Source organism: Equus caballus, chromosome 16 (assembly GCF_041296265.1).
Source record: "Equus caballus isolate H_3958 breed thoroughbred chromosome 16, TB-T2T, whole genome shotgun sequence".
In the NCBI taxonomy this organism is placed as follows: Eukaryota; Metazoa; Chordata; class Mammalia; order Perissodactyla; family Equidae; genus Equus; species Equus caballus.
Genome location: NC_091699.1, coordinates 43,825,862 through 43,845,146, shown reverse-complemented (window position 1 = coordinate 43,845,146; position 19,285 = coordinate 43,825,862). Strand labels below are relative to the sequence as shown.

General features: G+C 42.5%; 1 protein-coding gene across 31 annotated transcripts in view; it reads right to left on the bottom strand.

The window, feature by feature from the left end:
* Nucleotides 1–19,285, bottom strand: part of ERC2 (ELKS/RAB6-interacting/CAST family member 2) — a 904,450-nt gene that overhangs the window by 98,784 nt on the left and 786,381 nt on the right. For 8 of the 31 annotated variants that reach the window (XR_011426862.1, XR_011426853.1, XR_011426851.1 and 5 more), the window contains one exon: nt 645–862. The exons of 16 other annotated variants lie outside the window; for them this stretch is intronic. The gene's annotated coding sequence lies outside the window, so the exon portion shown is untranslated. The remainder of the gene's footprint in view (nt 1–644; nt 863–19,285) is intronic. 7 more of the 31 variants (XR_002800567.2, XR_011426854.1, XR_011426852.1 and 4 more) reach the window with 1 other exon arrangement.

The window sequence follows — 19,285 nt, the reverse complement described above, 5'->3', positions numbered from 1 at the left end:
TTTCATGTGCAAACGTCCATCCACCCAGAAATTGTCATCACTTGCAACCAACAATAGGCAGTCCAAACTTAGAGATGGCTGAGAGCTTGGGGGTAAGTAGGAAGCCCTCTTGCCTGAGGCCTACAAGGTCATAGGTTCACATTCTGCTTAGGGAAAAAGCTGGTTAGACATACCTCCAGGATTGTGTAGGGCTATACTTAAACACCACCGGGTGGGCCTAAATGAAATGTCATCTATTGAGCAGTTATTCGGGTCTCACGGTCTAAGAAGTTGACCAGGGATGCAAGCTTTCAAAGCATCAAAAGCCAGAGAATCAAAACAAGAAAGGCCGTTGAAAATCACAGTCCTTGAAAAGCAAACAATAAATAAAATAGGAACCAGTGAATGAACCGTACTCTCTGTCCACATAGCAAGACACGAACAACATGAGGCCAGTGCAACAATTTACACCATGTGGATGACGAACCTGGATTCTCGTCCTGTGCTGGTGGGAAGCATGGAAAAGTCTGGCTATGAATTAAATACAAAATAGCAGCCCCTCTACACTCTACAAAAAAATAAAGCACATGTGAGCCCCCAAATCCAAGGTCATTATGCAGAGTCTCTCTGAAACCCAGCTCCCCACGGCATTTGCAGTTACCCACCTCCAAAAGGGGAAAAGTAAACATTGGACCTGCTCTGGTGTTAAACTGCCACCGGCTCCTCCCCGCTGTCTCCCTCCTCCTCTTCTTCTTTACAGACAGGTAAAGTTGGATCTCTTGAAGGAACTGGGGGCTCCCACTCTAGGCAAAGGTTGGACAGGTGATCAATGTACAGCATGAGATTTGACTGTGCCTCCGTGCCTCCGACAGAGCTGGATCATCTGGGGCAATGAAAATTATAAGCAACAAGAAAGCGGTATTAATAGCAAGGGTAGGGAAGCCCAGGCAGCACACACCACGATTCCCTAGGACACCCAGCAACTCTTCCTTTCCTCATTCAGTCATTCCGAGTACATACCAAGCACTGTGCCAGGCTCTGGCGATATAGTAGTGACAAATATGAACACAAGGCCTGCCCTCATGGAGCTTATAGGCTATTTAGGACAGTGAGACAAGCAATTAAAGGACAGTGGGTAGAGAAACCTAGAAGGGCCATGGAGCACAAAGCAAAGGCAGCCAACCCAGACTGGGGGGAATAAGTCAGGGAAGGCTTCTCGGAAGAAGTGACATTTAACACTGAGCCCAGAGGACCCATGGAGTTAGCCAGACAAGACTGGGGTGTGTCGACATGTGCAAGATTCTGAGATGAGAAAGCATGGCTGGTCTGAGGCTGAAAGCCCTTTGTTGTCAGCCATTCTCCAGCCCTTGATCCTAAACCCAACCAGAGGACCAGATCTGGAGTCTGTAACTCTCATCACGAGGTGCTCCTCCAATCCCTACAATCCAGTCGTGTTTTAACCTCTTTAGTGGGATCTCAGGAAAGGGAAGAACTTAGAAAATAACTTGTTCTAAAAGAAGATAAGAAAAGAAAACAACAATGAAGAGTTGACCTGCTATAGAATAGACCCAACTGCAGCGATCGGTTTCTGCACACCAGATCACAGAGAAGTGACATGTCACGCTCAGCAGGGGCTGTCGAAACAAGACGCCAGACTGCAATTTGGCATCACCAAAGTGGGAGCCTCCAGGCTTCTTCCCTTTGGCTCTCTCACTCGGCCGGTTCCTTTCCTCCAAATCTCCAGGAAGTCGCAGAGGGAGCACTTTGCTCCTCTTCGCCTTGGTGTTTTGATTTCTAAAAGGCTACCACAGGCATGATACCTCCCACTGGCCTTAGGCACCTAAGGAAATCCAGATAGCTATGTAGCCAATCTTGTCAGAGGCCGCCATGCAGGAAAAAACAAAACAAAAAAACCTGTGAAAGTTCCAGGAGTTTGAGTGTTGCCCAGGGTTCTAACTGCCTTTGCATTATGAAAGAGACCATTGTCTGGGATGGTTTAAGACATGGCAACAAGCATGTGGTCATTTTACCAAAATGCACAGTCCAAAGGAGCTTTCCTTTATGTCTTAATATTATCCTATAATTCAAGTCCTGCAAACAATACCCTCGATTAAACATGGAAAGAAACAAAACCTTCACTTCTAGGAGGCAGAGCAGGCAGCTATTTTAGAGACAAAGAAAGGATGTCTTTTTAACCTATGACAACACAAATTTGTTTAGGTTTTCCCTCCACTAAGTAAGTAAGCAATTAGGCTTTTTCCAATAAAAATATCCCTGTGCATGTGCAAACACCAGAGGCAATCATATAATTACCCTGCCCAATCAGATTCAATTGCTGACAGTTGAGCTCCCACTGCTCATTAACTTCAGATCGCAATGAGGTCTTTACGGAAGCCCTTCCCGTCTCCTTACAAAGGTTCCTATGATGCTGTGAGCAGCCCCAGCACTAGCTCACACGGGATAATCATCCCCAAACGGCCAGGGCCAAGGCCAGCCTACTCTGACTTCCCTCTGAAAAAATAAAAAGAGAAATTCTACGAAACACTGGCTTAAACCCCCTGCTTCATTTGGGGATCTCACTTCTAAATATAATAGTAACCTTTCACCCCCACACTTTAAGTGCCGTAATTATATAATTAAAACCAATTATGTCATTTAACAGAGAGACTTTTTCAAGTTCCACGGCAAGCCAATTACTTCAATCATTGACCTCAGAAGATTTCCCACATTGACCTGCAACAATGAAGATTGGGATAAATTTAGACACTGGCTTCCGAGGGCTGGCATGGACTAGCTGGATGGGTCATAGCTGGTCTAGATTCTTCTAGACTCTAGAAACTGAACTGAATTTATTGCATCTAAAACCACCACCACCACCACTTGTTTGCAGGACCCTTCCAATATCCCAAGATACTTGGTTGATTTTCATCACCACCCAAATAGTATTATTACTTCCATATTACAGGCAAGAAAAAGGAGACAGGGAGAGTTGAGCTATCTCAAGTTATGCAACTAGTTAACGGCAAAGCCAGGGCAAGGACCTGAGTCTTCCACCATAGACTCCAAAGCCTATTAATAGCAAGTAGAGTGACAGAGAGAGACAGAAAGAGAGACAGAGAGAGTGTGTGTGTGTCCCTGCAGGTTTATTCTCTCGGCCATCCATACCCCCTATTGAGGTAACTCGTCTGCCCCACTTTCAGCCCACGTGCATCACAAGAGGCTCCATTCCAGCTCGGGATGGGGGTGGGAAAGGGGGGAGGGCTGAAACCTTGGCCTCAGCCAATCAGCTTCTAGCATTCTCCTAGCTACAGCATTGGTCCAGAGATGAGCACGGTAACCCAATCAAAACCAACGAGATACACCGAGACTTTGCTGAGGATCTTAGGAAAGAGTCTCACTCTTCCTAACTGGGCTTGCATGTGAGAGGAGGTACCGTCTGGCGGCTGAGTAGCCATCTTGCTACTGCTAAAGGAGTGAGGGAGAATGGAGCCAAGAGACGTAGAGAGAAACTTGTTCCAGGAAACTCCCTGATTCCTTCATGTTGCAGTAGGGGCATTAAGAACATGGAGTGGTTCAATAGCACACTGGAGAAACTATGAAAAGCACCATGGCCTACAGCTTGAGTAGTCTTGATTACAAGGATAGAATTAATTGACCGTGGCTCTGAGCAGCAGTCCTGCCTCCTGCTCACAACGCAGTTAAATGCCTCCTATTTTTGAGCTATTTAAAGAACATGCCATTTTATGGGCAGGAGGAAGCACTTTAATCTGCGAAATGATTTTTATCACAAACTAAACATCCTTGTAACTTTTTGGTCCTCTGCTTTGGTCAAAGTTGTCTCTCCTTGGAGCTGAGACAGCTGTTGGAACCAGAAGACCTGCCTCCTCGACCTTGCACTTTGCCCTGCTCAGTGGTACCCTTGTGCTCTCCAGTTCCCAGATCTGTGTAGATTGTAAGAACTCAGGACACTTGCGCTCATCAAAATGGAGCATCTTCTTTTTTCCTTTTTCCTAGGCCTTGAGGAAAAAGAAAAAAGGGCAAGAATCTTCTAATGCAGGATTTTCAAGCTTGGCACTATTGAAGTTTGGGGACAGATAATTCTTTGTTGTTGGAGCTGCCTTATGTGTTATAGGATATGTAGCAGAGTTCTCTGGCCTCTACCCACTAGAAGCCAGTAACACCCCTCTCCCCAAGTTGGGACGACCAGAAATGTCTCTAGGCATTGTCACATGTCTAGGAGTCAGGGCTACCATCACCGCCGGTTGAAAACCATTGCTTTAATAGAACATTTGAGGTATTTATTGGATTTTGCTCAGAGCATCTTTGAAAATATGACTCCTTATGGTATTATGATGTCTTCTACTTAAAGTGTGAGGAGTGAGGGAACATCTATGCTCCTGAGAACTTTACAAGAGCCATGTAAAATATCCAGTGAGGAGAGGTGTCTAAACACAAAGACCCAGGATCACAATACTGGGTCTATCTGGGCCATGAAGCCACATAAGACTTGCTGACCCATTAAGGACCGGAGTCGGGGGAAAATGTATCAAATAAAAATAATTTTACCTAAATACCAGAAAGAGGAAAAGGATATAGAGCAAAAAATTAGAAATGAAGAACAGACATCTCAACAGTGAGTTCCACAGTGGGTATTTGGCTTCTCATTTCCACAGGAAAGAAAATGAAACCTTAAGATTGTTGCTGGGTTTCCTGGATACGGGTTCAGCCCATGAAGGTGGAAGAGGCTGGGCTCAAACAGCAATGATCCCTCCGCCAAAGGTCTAAAACTCACTCTGCAGAGAAAAAGCCAAAAATGGTAAAGCCTCACATATTTAGACAAATGTGGGCAAAGACATTTAAAATAAGCAAAAATGATGGATTTATAGAATATTTTTTAAGGAAAGGCATTTACTTTCTTTCAAATACCAGCAGCACTAAGAGTGGGCTGGCAGAAGTCCTTCCTTCAGGATTGATTGGAATGAGAAGATAAAATAGAATTCATTTAATTAGCATATGCATTGTTAAGCCTTGAAGAAGGGTGTTGAATTGGTTTGTCCTCTCAATGAGCTAATTAGTTATATCTTCACACTGGCAGCTAGCTGAGGCCAGCCCAGGAATTCCAGAGTAGTGAGGTTCCAGTGATACTTTGCTTCAAGGCACAGACTTCTTCTACACACCTTAAAGTATTCGCTTTTGATCAAGTCTGTCAGAAGAACCAGGTTGGTTTGTGTATGAAGACTGGCCTTTGTTGGGGCTTCCTTGGGTGAAAATGTTTGGATTCGAGTGGTTTCTCTCACCAGAGGTTCTAATGCCTCAGGAATGGAGGGAGTTCAGATTATCAGATTGGGACACCACTTCCTCAGTTCCCAGGAAGCCTACCTCTCCAGCTGTCACCATGTTCCAGCTGTCCCATTCTTCTGGCCCCCTCATTCTCCAACTGCCCTCACTTCTCTCCTGCAACCAATGAAATCTGATGGCTATGGTTTAACCATGTCTCAAATGGAGAAAGAGCAAGAATAAAGGAGTCTCTGAAGAGACCTGGCCCTCCTCTCATTGTTCTTTTAGGCTTATTGTTTTTTTGTTTTGGTAAAGAAGTAATGTTTAAAACAAACAATAATAGAAAAACAGAAGTATTTGTCTGAAGGTTCTAGCCGAGTCCCCAGGCACACTGACGGACTGTATAAAGAATTGTCTTTTGTAGAATTTAGTAATTTAATCTGGAGAAGCTAGTCCTAAACTCTTGATCCATAAGGCATGAGTTTCTGAGTGCACACTCTTCGTGTGGATAAAGCATCCCCACCCTACACCATCTCTACTGAAGGCATCCATCCGGCCTACCTGTGTTTCTCAGAATACCTGGGTAGGTCATCAGAGATAAAAGAGAAGAATAGCCCACTTGCCAATTCCAGCTGGCAGAAAACCACAGGGTGAGTTTTGTGTTTTGATCGAGCTGCCTTCACACTGGCATGTGAACATTTTGTTTGTACCAAAGACGTTAGTGAAGGTGGGAACATGGGCTGCTTGAGCAGGCATGTGCCGCTGTTTCCTAAAAAAACAAAAACCAAGGCTCTCTGTGCACCCTAAGACAAGTACTGCCCTCCCTATGTCCTTCTCAGTACGAAGTGGGGGAGAGGCAGTCTCACTGGGGTGGCAGGTGTCACAACAGGTCACCCTCATAGTCAATGGCTGACTAAGACTTCCAAGGGCAGCAACTCCTTGCTTTTGCCAGGGATAAACCTGACTCCCAAGGTCCAGAAAAGGATTTTAACAGTGTGCAGAATCCGGGTTCAGGCAGGAGTTGACATCTAGAGATAAGCTTCAGTAGATCTAGGAATTTTATGCAAAATTCGGTGCAGGCGCTTTCATCCTTTATTCTGAGGAGTGGATTTATGGTTTTCATCGGATTCTCAATTTAGCCTGAAACTCAGAATAAAAAGTTAAGCAAGAGCTGTAATAACGTTATCCCTTAATTTTTTTAAACAGTTTCCTGAGCTATAATTTACATACCATCAAGTCCATCCCTTTCAGTGTAAAGTTCAACGATTTTGAGTAAATTTATAGAGTTGTGCAACCATCACCACAACCCAGTTTTAGAACATTTCCATCAGCTCAAAAAGATCCTGTGCTTGTTTATAGTAAATTTCCCTTAATTTTTGCAACAAAAGTTCTAGGGTTGAAAGAAGGCTCCGTGCGCATCTGCAAAACTGATCCATCTTCCCTCTTCTCAAGAGCTCTACTAAAAGATTATTTGTTGTTTACCTGAAATTCAAATATAACTAGGTGTACTGTATTTTTATTTGTGAAATCTGGTGAGCCTAATCTAGGACCAAATCAGAATTAAGCAAGTAAATCAATGTTCATATCGAGAAAAAAAATGTATTTTTCTGGAGCATTGTAAATAGACATGCATTAGTTTGTCAACTTTGAGCCATCTAGGTTCAAAGAGCGTTAGAACCTAGTTCCAGTTAGAATTCAGGCTGAGAACTAAAGCTGCAGAAACAACCTGCAGAATTCAGGACCCAACTGCTGTTTCATAAGCAAGCCTGGGACTGCAGGCACTCATAGGGTTATAGGCTACATTTGCCTTGAAAGGTTTAGAAAGTGGATGTAATTGTTAATCTTGCAACTCACAGTCAGAACTAGAAATGTGACTTTTAGGGGCACAAATTATAAGGAAATCATTCTTAACCCTTTTGAGGGTCACAAACCCCTTTGAGAGAATCCGATAAAAGTTATGGACCTTCTCCACAGAAAAATGCAAATATACACATTGATAACATTTTGCATAGAATTTTGTGGGGTGGGGGGCATACACAGATTCTCTGACAATGTTCATGGGCCTTTGAAGGGTCCAAGGATGCCAGAAGAGCCTGGGTAAGTCGACTAAAGCCATCCTGAAGTCTTATGTCTCACTTTTCTTTTTATCCTATTTGTGTAGGAGGGGAAGAAATCGGGCTGACTGGCTAAGGCAAGAAGACATGGCCAGGCAGCTGTCAGACGTCAGTGGTGAGAACTGTAGCAATTTGCCTGAACTCCACAGACTCGAGGTTCGTTGTCTGTAAAATGAACAGATGGCCCAATTCTGTTTTCCCAGGTTGTGCCTCACGGATCCAGCTGAAAGGTATCTGAGAGGGTCCGTTTTAGCTCCTGGAGCACTATACAAGATTTAGTATTTAAAAAAAAGTTTTAAAACCACTGGACTATATGGTACCCAAGTCATCAAGGTTCTAAGTCATCCAATTACCTGGGTTTTAGAGTCTACAGAGTAGAGGTCAGGAGACAGTTGGGGAAGATCTGGAAATGCTTTTCCTTTGAGTTCAAAGGAAAAAGGCATTTGGCTGGCATAGGAGAGAAAGACATCCCGGCTCTCACCACCCTTCAATTCTGCAACCTGTCTTTCCTCCTTTGTGCTGCTCTCCTTTCCCTCATATGAAAAGTTCAAAAACTGCCCAGTTTTCCTTTGGTAAAATAAAAAAGTATTTGAACTTACATGAACTTAATTTAATCAATTTTCTTTTGGGCAACAAAGATACCCAGCAATCTGTTATATCATATAATGTCATGCCGTCAATAGTAGTAGCCCAAATGGATAAAGGACATGTGTGCCAAGCTCTGTGCTTTAGAAATAGTATCTTCTTTGTGCCTTAGGGTACCTACAAAGTAGGTCTCAGTATTATCACCCCCATTTTTCAGAAGAGAAAAATGAAGGAGAAAAGTTATGACTTACACAGTTTACCTAGCTGGCCAATGACAAAAAGGGATTTCAAATCCCAATGCCTATACTCACAGCCATTGTACTATGTTGAAGAGACTAATTATACAACCTATGACTTAAAAAAAATAGGTTTTACTCATTTATTTTCTCTCAAAAACAAAGAGTCTACCACTTTAAGGAAGCTTATTATCATGCCCAATGATATGAACCATACAACTATTTTGAATGTTTATTTCATACTTACATCTACTAAGCAGATCTACCATGTGCATATTTTAACTCCTCGAAGGAAAATATATTATTTAGTTTTGGGTTTTATCTTATCCATCCTTGGTCCTTGAAACAGCAAAAGAAATGCGGACACTCTGTTCTTATTTGTTGTCATAAGATACTAGTGGCATGCTGGGAAAAGCACACTGGGAAGCAATGTTCCGCACTTGGTGTTAAGACTTTTCTTTTTTAAACAGAGCTTGTGTAAATCACAGGCAAAGTTGACAAATTTCATGGCTTAGTCATGGCTAACATATCAGATTTCATGGTTTGACAGAGATTAACAAGAAAATCATATTAGAATTACAACTATTAGTAGATTCTTAGATATTTGGTAAAGAAACTCCAAGCTTCCAAACTCCATTGCCCGCTGCACACCACAGTCGTCCTTCCTCCATGGATGCAGAGCTTCCATGAATCCAAAGAGAGCAAATGGGATCCCCTAGTGTTCCTCAGAGTCCCCTCCTGGCTATCATGGGTGAGCTGGTGCCTTAATGGGCTCCAGGGAAAGGTCTGGCATCCGTGGAATAAAGCAAGGTTTAGCATTTATGACCCAATTCATAAGAGCAGAGGGAGAAAAAAACATACCCTGTTTGTACATAACACAGGCATTTCACCCTAACGTTGCATGCACTAAAGAGAGGAATGAATTATCACAGTTGTTGAAACTAAGATATTTTAGGTTAAAATTAAGCTTTCACATCTTTATGAGGAGGCAGTTCAGCAGAGGCCTTGTTAAAAGTAGTGGCATGCAAGCAGAGACTTCAAAAAGTCTGCTGACTGCAGAGCCATTTGGCCCGAGGGCTCTGCATATCCTCTTTCGGTAAGAGCCCGACTTGCTTGTCAACTTTGCATAAAAGACAGCCAATTTGTCAGCCATTTGCTTTAATTCTCTTTCCGAGTCCTCCTAATGATAAACTCCGTACACCTCCTGGTCTTCAATATCATATATCTGACTGGAGGATGGAAATTCACTCGTGTCTCAGGCTGGTTTCCTTCCCAGGCGAGCCTCCTGGGTCTTATAGGATGTCCTTAATCAGAACCACATTACTGGGCTAGAGGAAGTCCTTGCACAGACGCTGGCAAGACGCTATGGCAAATTAGTTTCAGAACGTGGAGGGTCAGATTGGGAATAAAGGCTGCAGTTATCTATTGTGTTTTCTTTAGTTGAGAAAATTAAGGCAGGGTGCCTAACTCTTAGGAAACAAAGATCTGGATAACTAGCAGCCACTTAGGAAAGGAGTTCCATTGACTGCTGAGCACAATAGTCAGTTGTGGAAACTGAAAGTCCTCACATTCCAGGTATTCTGGACACGGGCAAGGACTTCCTCATTTTATCCAGATAGCTTTTTATATTTCAGTAGTGCCCTAGATTGGTAAAATAAAAATAGCTAAGGTATTACAAGTTTTGTCAAAAAATATAATTGTCAGCTAAGTGTGTATATATACACATCTACATATATATCACAAATATATGTGTGTTAGATAAATAAAGCATATTTTAATAATAATAACAACCGTAATAACTACTGTTCATTGTGCTCTCATGTGATGAGCACTATGCTAAGCACTTTCTATGCATTATTTCATTTACTCTCTCAGTAAATGAACATGGTAGGAACTATCCTTGTCCCTATTTTACAGATGAAAGAAACTTGAGATTAAAGGGGATTCGAGCCACAAAGTTAGTCATAGAGCCATAAGCCAAACCCAGGGGTGCCTGACACCCGAGCCGTGTTTTCACCACAGCAGTATACTGAGCCCTGGAAATTCTCATCAGCTCCATAGTGGTGAGTGCCCAATCTGACCCTGAAAAAAAATTCAAATTTCCTGGGGGGTGGGGATGGGGGCCATATTACTTCCCTAACACGTGAGTGTGAAAGAGTTCAGCCCCACCTGCAAGGCTCTGGGAAGAAGGAGGGGAGGGGTGTGAGAAAAGGGAGAAATTGTTGTAGAAATCCAAGACCTACCTCCTTTGCAATTTTGCCCAGTACTAGCACGCCTGGGGAGACTCACAGAACCAGAGGACCAGGGGGCTTAGTGGAAATCTGTCCCCCATCCAATTTCAAACTGATAGCCTTCCCTTCTTATGAATGGATTTGCTCTAGAGATTTGGGGCAAGAAACATTTCCAGCGTGCCTCCACCTTAACTAACACCATGGGGGCAGCTAACAATTACAAAAGGAATGAACTTTTTCATCAAACGCCCTTCCATAAAACCATTTCCCAGGAAATGTAACACAGCATGGAGCTAGCCGACTGCAATTTTCCACCAACAATGAGCATCGTGGGGCACAGGTACTATATTTAAACGATTTTCCTCCAGCTTTTTGGCAAGGCTCTCTCTCAAGGAGACAGAGTTGGGCTGAGGTCTCATTCCCCTCTGGCCAGCAGGATCGGAATGTTTAATACGGCCCTGTCTCTTCAACACCCATGTGTAAAACGCCAATAAACCAGCCAGCAAAGACCTGCAGGCCTAATTGCCTTTTAACTCCGCCAAGATGATAAACTCCCAGAGCAAGGAAGGAAAGACTCCCAGGGATTTAACAAGTTTATCTGCCTGCCACTTGAACATTTTCTGTCTGCCTACACTTCAGTGAATTCGCCAATAAAAGGATGAAAGGGTCCCGAACCCCAGACCCCTCAATGGCCAAGAAGCCCCAGATTCAAAACGTATGCCCAGCAAAAATCAACCTGTTAACCTAATTTTGTTTCACGTTTGTAGGGTCTGGAGCGAGAAAAATGGGGCCGCTTGCCCATTTCTAGCACCAGCCATTTCCCTTTTATTGACCAAGGCCTACAAATCTTTACCTACAGTACAGAAAACTGTTCTCACAAGGAAACTGGGAAAGGCAACTCATCCAGAAACCTCTACAATTCAAGTCAGGGGCCTGTTCCAACAGGAGAGAAGCCAGGTAGGTCCTGGTGGAGGGGAATGGAGTGTGATCATTGATGGTGACGAGCATCGTGTTCACTTCTGCAAGGACACTTTTCGCTTCTCCCTCCCTGAAATTTCAAGTGTAGCATTTTAGTTGTTTTTGTTGATTTGCACCATCCCACCCAGAAGAAAAATTCTAAGAACTCTGTACCAATTGGAGTTAAATTGTTAAAGCAAGGCAAAACAAAACCAAAAGACTTGGGGTTAGCACAGCAAGACAGTGCCATTCAAGACATAAAAGGAGGGCGAATGGGCATAACCTCTCTGGGAGGCCTCTTCACGGTATTTATCAACATAAACGTGCAACTTCCCTTTTAGGAATTCATTCTAAAGAAATTATTCGACAAGTGCATAAAGGTGAAGCACAAGGAACCACAGCATTCTAACAGGAAACATTTTAAAAGAACTAAATGCTCATCGTTAAGGATTGGTTAAATAATGCAAAGTTCTATACTCTGACACTATAAAAAAGATGCTGTGGGATATATCTATTAGTGTGGAAAGGTGTTCAACATACAATGTTAAGTTCAGAAAGCAAGTTATAAAAATATTGATAATATGATTTCATTCTTTCTTTTTTTAAGAGGCTAGATACAGAAAAAAGACTAGGAAGACACATAGTTCACCAAAATTTTAGTATTTCTGGATGGTGGAATTCTTTTGCAAAGACTTGAATTATTTGAAATTTTTAATAATGAAAATGCATTGTCTTTAAAATCAGTTAAAGCACTAAAGCCGAAAAATAAAACATCCCACCGCCGCCACCACTCTCCTGATCAACAGGAAGAGAATCACATCTGAAATAACTTATGGAAAGATTCCGCCTTCCTTTCTCAAGGAGACACAGTAAAGAACATTAAAGGATTTGGCCTTGATTTATCAGCACGTATAAGTGTTGCTCAAGTGTACTCTCCAATGAGATGAGAATGAATTGCAAAACTACATGTGGGCTCAAAATCCCAGAGGGTGTATTTCCCAGGTGGCCCAGGCTTCTCTCTTCCTTAAATCAGGGTACAAACACCAAGAGCTCCTCTATTAAGCTGACTTGTTCCACTTAATAAAACAAGAGCAGCTCTAGAGTAGGGTGCATGCCAAATGAAAAATCTGAAGCACTATTTTCCTATTAAAATCTCGCCCATGTTTTTCCTATTGGAACCTGGAAACTGGACAAATTCTGAAGGAATCCAAAGGAATTTCTTTAGAAAAGAATTCTGTTAACACCAAAAGCTCCCCAAGCACTACACAAAGCAAATGCTAGATTGCATTATGCTGAAATGTAAAAGCAGGAGTTCAAACCCAAAATGATGTGTCCTTCGCACCAGGCTTTGTGTGTATCAGGGCTTATGCATTTGTACACTTATCCCTATATATTTCTGCATCTCCCTACTTCATAATTTCATAATCAGTTCCAGATTTCCTATTTCTTCCAACTGTAAGGCACAGAATTCTGGATTTGAGAGATGCAAGGTTTAAGGGTATGGAAGTACAATGGAAAGTATGATAAAAATAAAACCAACATTGAAGTTTTGTTTCATACCCACTGAGAAGTAACAAATTGACTCTCAAACTGTGAGACATGGACATATGTGCAAGAATTTCATGTGTAAAGTGGATCCCTTGGTTGGGACACGTCCTTACCAATGACTAGAGCTATGGGAAGCTAAAAGGGTTCCTACATTGTTATAACACATCAAGGATAGGTATGTCTACAAAAGCACTATAATGCTACTCAAAATTCAGAACTCTGTCCCTAGGAAACTGAAAGATCAGGTTAATCTAGGATAAACTTCATGTCTAGAGTTCAGAGACAACTGGCCTCTCTATGAGTTTCAAATGGAGGTTTCTTTGAAGGATTGTTCTCAAATTCATTAAAGAAATTTCATTGACTTTACAGACTTCAGCATTAAATAGATAGCCTGAGTTCTTCATTGCCCTGGAAAATGACTGTTCACCTTTGAAGCTCTGCAAATTGGGATTAAGTTGGCTGTTTGCCTTTTGCCTCGAAGATGACTCCACTCCATTGATCACTGAGTCCCGGGGCAATCACCTGGTTGACCAATGATATCAAATTTATCTCTATAACTGTCTCTTTTAAAATGCGCATCCTGTCATGTTTGGCTTTGTAATGATTTTTGCTTTAGATGTAGTAGTACCATTTGATATTAATGCCTCCCTCAATAAAAAATTGCAGGCAATACATCATGTTTTAAAAACTCAAGTTTAATTTTCAACTAACTTGAAAGATACATGGAGTTTTTAGATTCATAAACTAATTCATAAATTCTGCCTTGAATTTCGCCTACTCAGAGACACTTCCTCAGGCCCGGGTGTGCTCTTTGGAGCAGCATTTACTGGCTTTTCACAATGACTCTGCACATTCCAAAGAGGGCTGGGCACAAACACATACGCCAGCCTTCAGCTTTCACCCTCTAACCCCACCGTCTGCTTCCTGTGCACCCCATAATCTAAAACATCTCCTCTTTGCAGGTATATGGTCTTGGATTTGTCACGGTGAACGCGAGACTTTACAAGGCCAATAAAATGACAGCTGCATTGAGAGGACGGGGTGGCTTTTACCGACTCTGAAACACCATTGCCTTTAACTCCCAGGGATCAGGAACTTGAAAGCACACCGATTCACTTAGCTCTGTGTTTGTCATAAAGTTAAGGCTAATCAGATTTCCCTCAACTTGCAGCCCTATCTTAAATCCCCAAGCTTCTCCTATGCAAACTTAACTGATGGAAGATGTGATTATGGCTTCTCAGGTCATAAATTCTAGATATTTATAACATAACTGTTGTCATTTAGGTCAATTAAGGTGCTTTTACTGGCTTGGAACAACTACCTATGGGGCTTGCCCAGTACTCTGACAGTAGTTTATGACCCTTAGGGTGATTGTATCTTACAGGGATATGAAAGATGGTTGCATGCGGAAACAGCCAGGAGGCTCTTGAAGCGCTTCCCCCATATTATGATCAACCATACTCATTTCCACTCTGTCCCTGGAAGCTGAGACCCCTTCTTTATCCATAAAAACCAACGTTTGACTCTAAAATTCCCCTAGAGTTGGTTTCTTTGATCACCTTTTCTCCTCCCAAGACCTGAGAGGGGAGATAACACCTCCTGAGATGCTCTATGATAAAACTCCCAAGTGGTGGGCTGGGCAAGCACCCAGCTGGGAAATGCCAGACTTTTCCACATGCATAACATGTCCCTGAAGACAAGTGGTTTTACTTTTCACATGGGGCAAACTGCTCCCTCATGAAAGGCAGAACAGGGTGACAACAAAGAAAGAATGGAATATATTTGGGGATTTCGTATAGACAGGTTACAGCTTCTCCTTTTCCCTTGTGGAATATCACTTATCTACCACCGTCTCCCTCCTGCTGTTTCTTCTTTCAACAAGGCCATGGGCACCCACTGTATTCCAGGCATTGTGCTAGGTGGGGCTACAGAGATCAAGGAGCTCCCAGGCTGGCTGGAGACACAGGCACATTAATAATTATAATACAGAATTTTAACAGACAACAAGAGAGTCATGCACAGAAGATTGTGAAAGCACTGAGAAGTGGCATTTCCACTTTTAGAGGGGCGGGAGGTAGTCAGGGAAGTTTCCTTGGAAAAAAGAATTCCTAGTCTGAGGCTTAGAAAATGCAAGGAGACAGCTAGTTAGGCCAACTAGGGGAGAAGAGCATTGCCATCAGGGAAAGCAAGACCAAAGATGTGGATTTGAGGAGGGCACAGGCTGTGTGGGTATGCCAAGCAGGTTGGTGTTCTGGAGCACTGCCTTCCTGACAGAGTAGAGGCTGGAAAGGAAAGCCAGGACAAGATCCTGTAGGGCTTTGTATTCATGTTACACAAGCTATTACCTTTCTTATTCAAAGGAGACATGGTATAATGGTGCCCTTTTCACAAAACCAACTGGATCTAGCTGAGTAAGAGCTATTTTTTTTTTCTTATCCAAATCTATTTTCTCCATGCCTCCATCAACAGGTGACATTGTAAAATCCCCCAGTCTAACCTGACAAACATAAGTCTTTGAAACTCCAGTCACACCTCCCTTGGCAGAGAACACTTTGCTTTTGATTACCAAACCAAAACTCTTCACAGAAGCCAGGTAAAACATCCAAAATTCTACCTGGTCAACATCTACTAAGTGATGACTCCATACAAAGCATTGTCCTGGGGATGAGTAAGAAATGTGGTGGAGGAGGCATGACTTTGGCATGAGGTATGATTTGAGGTGCACAGTGACACACCCTGGATCTTAGAATTTAAAGGTCTTTTATCTATTTGATTTTTTCTTGCGTTTCGAATAATGATAATTTGTTGAATTTGGCCAAAAAACCCCCCCAAAACCACAACATCTACCAGGTGAAAGAAGGGTACTAGCATAGAAAATATCCTATAACTACAGGATTTGAAAGTCTGCAATATGGGAAAGTGCAAGCTACCAGCAGTTTCTCCAAATTAGCTGCTCAAATGTACTACAGAGACCCAGGTTTAGAAAGCAACAGTGTTGACCAGGCAGTCACCAGTTTCTCAAAACGATCAAATTGTAGCTCATTTTCAAGAGTTTTATGGAAGTTTTTGCTGCTGTTAAAAATTTTAAATACTCAACTGTTTGTTTGTATCTATTCTACCTTGTTCCAAAAAGGATTAAAGGATCTAATACCAAATAGAAGAGGCTCTTATTACTGGAGAAGGGAGGAGTGAGGGCTTGAGTTACAGCCGCCAAGCAAAGGTCAAGCTTGTTCCAAGTGGGACTTGGACGGTGCTGGTGAAACCTGGACAGCTTTTCTAAAACAGAATATTCTGATTTAACTCACAATTCTCCAGCTGCTGGGGGACAGGGGAGGAGCTGAGAACCCATTTCTAGAGGCAATCTGCGAACCATGAGCTTTATCAGCTGCATAAAATCCCAGACAATGAATTCATACTCTCTCATTTGTTCTTTATGCTTAGTTGTGTATTTACATGTATTTGACCCATGGGACAGTGAAAGGTGGCCCGGTGCAGTGTCACTGGCTTCACAAGCTAGTTTGCATTTCAGTTTCACCACTTGGGCAAGGCACCTAACCTTTCAGTCCTTCTGTTTCTTCATCTGGAAACATAGCTAATAGTAGTCTTCACCTCAGAGGGTTATTGTGATGATTACAAGAACTAACCCATGTAAACAGTGCCTGGCACATTTTAAGTGCTCACTAACTGTTAGCTATAAATTCTTATTTTCTAGCCTTCTGTTAAGCACAGAGAGAACAACAGAAATAAAGACCATTGCTTTGTCATAAGGAACTTATAGTCTAGCTGGAGAGAGGATCACCAAAGGGGACACCATGGTGATCAAGAAAAGGGAATTCTGGGGAAAATTGAGTTCTAACCCTCAGATCCTCAGGAAGTCAGGAGAGAGGGAGAAAATGCCATTTTCAAAATTTTAGAGGAGGCTTCCTAAAGGAACATATCTATGCTGAATCCAATCGGTAGGATTTAGACAGAAAATAGGGCATTTCAGATAATGGCAAACAATGGTCACAAAGACATGGAAAAAAGAATGAACACTATATATTTTTAGAAGAGGAAAAAATATCTCATTATCTGAGAGTGGTGGAAAATTCATGAAAGCTGCCCAGGGGGACCCATTTGGGAGGAAAATGAACACTGGGCAGAGGCAGTTGAACCAAATGTGGTTGGAAACAGGAGGAACTGGCAATCTGTCATCAGGGGAGGGATGCAGAGAAAGCGGTGTTTCAGGAAGGTGAACCTGGTTGAGACATGCAGATTAGATGGGCTGGGAAAATTCTGAGCCAGGGAAACCACCAAGAGGCCACTGGAGGGTTGAAGTGATGTGGCCCACACCAGGCAAGTGCTGAGAGGACAGATAGGAAGTGGAGGATGGGAGAGGCACTCTATGGGAAGAACTGGCTGGCCTTGGTCAATGACTACACATCCAGATGTGAGGTCTAAATGCGCAGGACCTGGAGCGCCATAGAATCGGTTTGGGGCCCAGCTCTGCCACTCAGCAGCCCTGAGCTCAGGGCACTGATTCAGCGTAAGCTCAGCTTCTTCCTTTGCCAAATGGACACAAGAGTGCTCACTTCATATGGATGAAAAGCACTTAGCATGACGCCTGGCTCATCCCGAAGTGGTCAAAAAATGGTAACCATTTCTTTGGTGTTGGCATGATAAAGAAGAAGAAAAAAAAGAGAGGCAAGAAAACAGAGGTTCTACTCCTGGTCCCTAACCCACCGACCGAGACACAGGCCTGGCTACTCCTTGGATCCCTCTTCATGAGACCTCACTAACATTTAATATCAGTCATTTAATGCCTTGTAGACAAATGGAGGTGTCAGTATGAATGGAGACTCATTTATTGTATCCCCTTTATTACATACCTAACTCACTTCCATCTCACCATGGAAACCAAGTCTTTCTAAAAATATAGGACCAAAGGAAAATGGTGATAACTTTGCTTCATTTAAAAGAAGTAGCTTAAGATTAAAAAGAAAAAGGGTAAGTACTTTGCACTTTATTTCATAAGAAGAGGGAGGAAAAAAGATGACACATTGTACCAGTGATTACCTGCCCATTTTAAGCCTTGTCAGCAACACAAAGACTTAAACCAAAGCTAAATCCAGGGCGCATTATCCCGTTAAGCCTCTGTGTTAACTCCAGGGGACTGAAAGGCATGTCTGTATTTCTACAGGAGGTTCCTGGTGGGTTCAGAAAACTTTTAAAGAAGTGCCCTATTATCTCAGGTGGGTGTGTTCCAAAGAATCTAAACTGAATGTACTTTTGTTTCAGTTCCCGAAAAATGTTTCTCATCTACCTCAGTTTTCCAAAGTCCATCTTGCACAATGCAAATTACGCAGTAAGTCATAGCTGACCTAGTAAGTCTGAAATGAAAAGCTAAGGAAGTGGGTAACATAGGGAAATTCTTCATCAGCATGCCTTTTTGACCTCTGCAGAACTGTCCTTGATGGCCCTGAGCATGTGACCCTTTGCCTCCCGTTTAAGCTGTGAGGCATTTGGAAACAAAGTTTTGAGAAAAGCCACAAAATCAAAGGGGATCAGGCAAAATGACCTGCTGCTGATCAGTGCTGATCATCAGCTTTGGTTCTCCCCAAGGTAAGAACTTCAGACCCTTCAAGAAACCAGCAGGAGAGAAATGATGGAGTAACTTCCCTAAACCTGCCAAAGCATATTTGCTGAGGAAAGGACACTCCAGTCCACAGATCCTCCTAGACTATGGAATGCCTGAACACCTATCATTTTCTCCATCCTTTACACACGTAACTGACTAACGTTATGATATAAATGAGTTTTTACTAGCCAGCCCTGCTTCCTTACTGAAGACAGCCCAAGCCAGTGATTGCTTTGATTATAGAAGGAAACAAATGGCTTCTCAAGGTCCTTTTGGATAAGGTGGCATTGGAAAAGTAACCTCTAACAGATGCGTGGTACAGAAGAAATGCTACCAAAGACGTAAAACCCAAACAGAATACCTTTAGCTACCACAGAAGTTCCTCAAGCACTCACACTTTGTCATCTGTGGATGAGAGCACAGGTCACAGGGTCTCTCAGACCTGGAGTTCTGTTGAATACATGAGAGCCATGTGACTGCAGGCAAATAATAACATCTCTGAGTCTCAGTTCCTAGACTTTCACATGGAGCCAATATCCACCTAGCTCATAGAGCATCATACAGGTCAAACATATGTGTGTGTATCTATATATAAATCTTTTCAAAGATTCAGCTTTTATTTTTGTGGATCATTTCTTGTTATTACTGTTGTTGATGTTTTCTATTTTATTTATTTATGCCTTTGACTTTTTTTTTTTAATTTCCTTCCTTTTACTTTTGTTTACTCTGTTTTTATGAAGA